The sequence below is a fragment of the Jatropha curcas genome, chromosome 8, assembly GCF_041381405.1.
Source record: "Jatropha curcas cultivar XTBG-Jc1 chromosome 8, XTBG_Jcur_1.0, whole genome shotgun sequence".
NCBI classification, from domain to species: Eukaryota; Viridiplantae; Streptophyta; class Magnoliopsida; order Malpighiales; family Euphorbiaceae; genus Jatropha; species Jatropha curcas.
In genome coordinates, this window is record NC_143158.1 from 8,321,543 (window position 1) to 8,328,180 (window position 6,638).

Genomic DNA, 6,638 nt, shown 5'->3' on the forward strand with positions numbered 1-6,638 from the left:
CACGGAGGCGTGGGTATCCGCTTCCACCGCCAGATTGGCATCGTCGAGGGAGATCCCCAGAGACTCCAGAAAGTCTTCATCACTGCTATAGCCTGCCATGGTGAGAAAGTTGAGAGAATTGGAAGTTTGGAATGAATGAAAAATGAATTCTTCAGCTATTTATAAGGAAAAGGCTAAAAGGCGGGTCTTCCGGACGCGTCTGATTTTCGCCTCCAAAATTTGGTCTTCAAACAACCACCGACGCCCATAAATCATTTTTATGGTTGCCGGTGGGGGGCAACTGTGAACACTCAAATTTTGAGGCTCAAAAGCCTATTTTCTTCCGGACTGCGAACAGTCCGGCCGGACCGGAGGCCTTTCGGAAAGTTCACCGGAAATATGCCAATATGGTACTTGAAACGTCCGGAAAATTACGAGGATCACGGAACTGGTCTCAGAATATTTTTTGGAGGTCCGGAACTCCCGGAAAAGCCCCCGGAGTGAACTTGCCTGCCCCGGTGGCTCAGCCACCGGAGCCAGCCGCCGAAGGACCGGCGGCTCGGCTGCGGAAAGGACGCCGAGTCGGCGGCCCATCCCGGCGGCCCAGCCGCCGGGGAGGCCACCGACCCGGCGGCCTATCCGGGCGGCCCAGCCGCCGGGCGGGCCGCCCGACCGCCGGAAGGGCCGCCGAGACCCGGAGGGCCGCCGATCCGGCAGTCCAGCCGGGGGCCCGGCCGCCGAGACTTGGCGGCCTGGCCGCCGGGCGGGCCGCCAAGCCGGCGGTCCATCCGGCGGCCCGGCCGCCGGGACGGCCGCCGGGCCGGCGACCCGGCCACCGGAAACAGTCCGTTTTGCGCCTATAAATACAGGCCTCGGGCCTCCTGTTTTCCACACTCAGTCTGTATTGACGGACGCTCCTTCTCCCTCTCGCTCCTTGCGATTCTTTACTGCTTTTTTGCATTTTAATTTAGCTTTTATTGCTTTCTTTCTTTGTTAAGTGGTCATTAAAATTAAATTAATTAATTTCCCTTAACGAGGAGCTTAACCTGGAGTTAAGAAGTGGCCGTCGACTAAATCAGGTACACAAAACTAAACTCTGTCTTTTTTAATTTTAGCATTTCATGCATGCTTCTTTCCTACTCCTCTTAAATTCTATAACTGCATAAATGCATTCATACCATTAACTAGGCAAATAAATTGCCTCAATTAAATAAATTTAAGCTAAATACCCGGTTAATTAATGATCGTGGTATTAAAGCTTAAATTCGACAATATTGGCTAAAAGCCTAGTTAATCAATAACTATGGTGAAATTGCCTTTATTTCGAACAAGTTTTGGCTTAAGTCTAATTAATCAATAATTGTGACTAAAAGGCCCTAATTAAACACTTTTTCTTATTATGGCAATAAATTGCCTATAATTCAATTTAATTAATCACTTTAGGCAAACAAATTGCCTATAAGTGAAGATTAACCTTTTTGTAGCGACAAATCGCTTAAATTAAATTTCTTTGGCTAAAAGCCTTCAAACAATTTTTTTTTGGCAAATAAACTGCCTTAAATCAATCAACTTTGGCGACAATCGCCCAATTAGCATCATTTGGCAAATTAATTGCCTAAACCAATATTTTGGCTTTAAAAGCCTTAAAACAATTCGTTTTGGCACAAATGCCTTAAAAATCAATCTTTTGGCAAGAATAAGCCCAAATTAAATTCTTTTGGCTAAAAGCCTCAAAATCAACATTTTGGCACCAAGTGCCTAAATCCTTCAACCTTTTTGGCAAAATGCCTAAACAAAATGCACAAAGCATACACACACTCATGCATAAAGCATCCCATTCAAAGCCCTCTAAAAGAGGCCTATCGAACTACGTTGACTTTGATCTTCCATTCAAATGGAAGTACGTAGGCACGTTCGGGATCTAACCCCGGGCGGCAAGTCGAATCACATAAACATCTTTTTCATTGGTCTAAATTATTTCATCTTCCTTGCAAAACATTCATTCTTAGGTTAGTTTCATCAGCATGACATAGTCTCGGGATCCACCTCGGGTTCGAAGACCATGCCTTAGACATTGGGCTAATTAATCTAGTAACTAGGTTAATTAAAATTGGAGTCACTTAGGGTTTTTCCTAGTTTACCCTAAAACAATTAAACAAGGTGGCGACTCATACATCCACGTGCATTTCTTCCTTTAGTCACATGCATTCACATGCCCATGACATTTTGGGGAGGGGTTCACACATATAAGATTACATAACAGTATATGTGATAAGTGTAAATTTTATGGTGTTTTTAATATAGTTTTTATTAGAATTTTAGTAAGTTTTTACTTCTTTAATTTAATTTTAAATCACTTTTAGTATAATTGTGTTTAAAAGCTTCCTTGGTCTTTAATCCGCTTGATCTAAGAGAAAATTGCAGAAATTTGGTGCAGAAAAGAACTTTAGAATGCAAGGCACTCAGCTTCTAGCACGCCTAGCCCGTGCTGGAAGGCACGCCCGTGCTAGAAGCCAAGTAAACCAAAGGAGAGACAGAAGAGAGCACGGCCAGGGTGTGTCAAAAGGCACGGCCGTGCTACAATGGGACCAGGGCGTGTCAAGCATGGCACGCCCATGGCAACTCTAGACAGACTTCCAGAGAAGAGCACGCCCTGCCTGTGCTCTGTAGCACGCCCGTGCCTCAGTACTTCACTAGCCCGTGCCATGAAGCACGCCCGTGCTGCCCAGGCGGAACCAGCGTGAATTTAACACGCAAATCAAGCCTTTCTCACATGGGCCGACTTCAGGGAGTTTCCTAAACACACTAAACAAGACCTGGACCTATTCTTGAAGAAAAAGGAGTCCTAATTAAGAAGAAATCAAGAGCCTAAACAGTTATGATCTCCTATAAAGGATTTTGTGCTAAATAAGGATTCTATTTTCCTAAAAGGAGTCAGACTTGCCTTCAGGATCTCTATATAAAGGGAGGAACTTCTCATAGTAGGGGATCTCATTTTTTTGTGCAACACTTTACATAATTCTCTTCTTCTCAAAGATTTCAAGCTTCAAATAATTGTGCTAAGATTCAAGGAAGCCATCAACATAGTTGTGATACAGTTTTTATTCTAAACTTTTCATCTTGTTTCTTTCTTTATTATTGTCTTTAAATATAATGAATGATTCAAGTATGATTGAGCTTAATTTAATTACTATGTCTAGCTAAACTTTTATACTAGGGATGTGATGTAATTTAATTCGATTCCAGCTTATAATATTAGATTTATTTTTCTTTGTTCTTGTTATAACTTATTATTGTGCTTAAGGCTTCTAGGCAGAAAAATTCCCCTGGATTGAATTATTTCAATAATCACATTCGGGAGAAGGGTTATTGATATGAACAAGGTAATAATTTACTTGAGAATAATAACTTGATGTGGAAACTATATGGTTTGACTCAAGGGGGGCTTTCATAAGTTAATAAAGTATTAAGTTTTGAATTCATAAAACAACCATAAAACCTAATGATCTGATTCATGTTTAATTTCACTATTAAGATAGATGATTAAATTGGATTAGAATAGCTAACAATAAATCGGGAGAGCTTGTTAGTAACCTTAGGGTTGTTTTCTCCTACTTGAACAATTAAACTTGATTAATGAACTAATAGAATAAGCTGGATAGAATTAAATGAAATCAAATTCCCTAGTAGCTTAATCCCCTGATTTCTTTTCACCTAAATTTTGTGTTTGATCTCTTTTCCTTTGAATTTTATTTACTTTACAGCGAATTCCTTTTATCATCGTCTAAATAATAATAGGTTAACATAATTTTGGTAATTGATAAACAATCCCTGTGGATACGATACTTTCTTACTCTATATTACTTGTTGCGATTTCGTACACTTGCGAAAACCGCTGTCAAGTTTTTGGCGCCGTTGCCGGGGATTGGCGTATCAATATCAATACAAATTACCCTGTTATTAATTTAGACACTCTTTCGTTTTTATTTAATTTTCTTTTAAGTGCTGTTCCAGGTGTTTTATGCAAAGAAGATCAAGGACGACTGAACCTCTAGTCTTTGACCCAGAAATTGAAAGAACCTTTCGTAGGCACAACGCTGCAAGAAAAGCAAGAGAAATAAAACTCGAACAACAAGCAGACATGGCCAACGAAAACGAAAACAGAAATGAAAACGTAGTTGGACCACCACTTCAACATCCGATCCGTACCTTAAGGGATTATACAACACCTAATCTGAATGGGACAACCTCAAGTATTACAAGACCTAGGGTAGAAGCTAATAACTTTGAGATTAAACCTGCAATTATCCAAATGCTCTCTACCTCGATCCAATATGGAGGTTTGCCTAGTGAAGATCCTAATGCTCACATCACCAATTTTTTGGAAATTTGTGACACATTCAAACAAAATGGTGTTTCTGAAGATGCAATCAAGTTGAGGCTTTTTCCTTTTACTCCTAGGGATAAAGCTAGATCATGGTTACAATCGTGTCCCGCTGGAAGTTTTACCACATGGGATGAATTAGCTCAAAAATTCCTAGCTAAATTCTTCCCATCCTCAAAAACCACCAAGCTGCGTAATGAGATAATGACATTTGCTCATCATGATCAAGAGAGCTTGTACGAAGCTTGGGAAAGATTCAAGGACTTGCTAAGGAAGCGCCCGCATCACAGTTTGCCCAAGTGGCTACAGGTACAAACTTTTTATAATGCATTATCTCCTAATATTAAAATCACTTTAGATGCAGCTGCAGGTGGATCCTTTGAAAAGAAAGGTATTGATGAAGCATATGAGTTGATAGAGGAGATGGCAAGCAACAGCCACTACCAAAATAATACCGAAAGAAGAAGAACCGCAGGAGTCTATGAAATAGACGCCATTACAGCACTTAATGCCAAGGTAGATAACATGGTAAGGAAATTGGACATGTTAACTACTAATCCTGTGAATTCGATTATGCAAGTGTGTGATAGGTGCAATGGACAACATGGAATTGGGGAATGCATCATGGACTCCTTAAATCCGCAGACTTTGGAGCAAGTGAACTATGTGATGAATCAAGGAAGAAAGAATTACCCTTATTCAAATTCATATGATAACAGGTTAAGGAATCATCCTAACCTATCTTATGGTAATCCTAACAATGCCTTGAATGCACCCCCAGGGTTCCACCCTCCAGAAAAGAAATCTCATGATGACCTCCTCACTGCCCTCTCCAAATCACACATGAAATTCATTAATGAAACCAGGGAGAACCATAAAATCCAGCAAGCTGCAATCAGGAATTTGGAGATTCAGTTAGGGCAGTTCGCAAACATGATGGCATCTCGACCTCAAGGTACGTTACCTAGCAATACTGAAAAGAATCCAAAAGAACAAGTGCAGGCTATCACCTTGAGGAGTGGCAAACAATTAGATGAACCACTGAGGAAAGAAAAGGAGGAAAAAGAATAATCAAAAGTGCCTATCATTGATTTAGAGGAAAAAGAAAAGGTAAAACCCTATGTTCCCCCTATTCCCTTTCCACAAAGATTAAAGAAAGCACAAGATGACAAGAGCTTCCTCAAGTTTCTGGATGTGTTTACGAAGCTTCAAATTAATATTCCTTTTGCTGAAGCTCTTGCTCAAATGCCTAGCTATGCTAAATTCCTAAAAGATATCTTGAGCAAGAAACGAAAAATTGATGATCAAGAAACAGTGATGTTAACTGAGGAGTGCAGTGCAATTATCCAAAACAAACTGCCTCCAAAGTTAAAAGATCCAGGAAGTTTTTCTATCCCTTGTAACATTGGTAATCTTGACTTTGAAAAGGCTTTGGCAGATTTAGGTGCTAGCATTAATCTTATGTCCTATGAAGTTTTTAAGATGCTAGGTATGGGAGAGCTCAAACCAACAAGGATGTCTTTGCAATTAGCAGATCGTTCAATTAAATATCCTAGAGGGATTGTAGAAGACGTGCTTGTAAAGGTAGGTACATTCATCTTTCCTGTTGATTTTGTTATTCTTGATATTGATGAAGACAGGGAAGGATCTCTAATCCTTGGAAGACCTTTTCTTGCAACTGCAAGAGCATTGATAGATGTCTATGAGGGTAAGTTGACTCTTAGAGTTGGACAGGAAGAGATTGTATTTGATGTACTTCAATCTTGTAAACTCCTTATGGATCATGGAGACTGTTTTAGAATTGACGTAGTCGATGAATGTGTGGAGACCACTTTGCATGTTGAAAATAATGCTAATGAGTCAAGCATCTTGAATGAAAAAGAAAAGGAACTTCCTAAGCATGAACTGAAACAACTTCCACCTCATTTAAAACATGCATTTCTAGGTGAGAACCATTCTTTTCCTGTTATTATTTCTTCTCACTTAACGCTTGATCAAGAGGAAAGGTTGTTGCAGGTTTTACAAAGGCACAAGAAAGCATTAGGATGGTCTATCTCAGATCTACAAGGAATAAGCCCAAGTGTGTGCATGCATAAAATCTTGATGGAAGAAAACTACAAACCTTCAATCGAGCACCAAAGGCGACTGAATCCTAACATGAAGGAGGTAGTTAAGGCTGAAATTATTAAACTCTTAGATGCCAGCATCATTTATCCAATTTCAGACAGTAATTGGGTAAGTTCTGTCCAAGTTGTTCCAAAGAAGGGAGATATGA

General features: G+C 40.2%; 1 non-coding gene across 1 annotated transcript; it reads right to left on the reverse strand.

Annotated features, from left to right (window-relative positions):
- Positions 1 to 4,549: 4,549 nt before the first annotated feature.
- LOC149494136 (small nucleolar RNA R71) lies at positions 4,550 to 4,656 on the reverse strand. The gene has a single exon (XR_016322335.1). It is a non-coding gene; the product is annotated as a small nucleolar RNA R71 (small nucleolar RNA).
- Between the last annotated feature and the right edge of the window lie 1,982 nt (positions 4,657 to 6,638).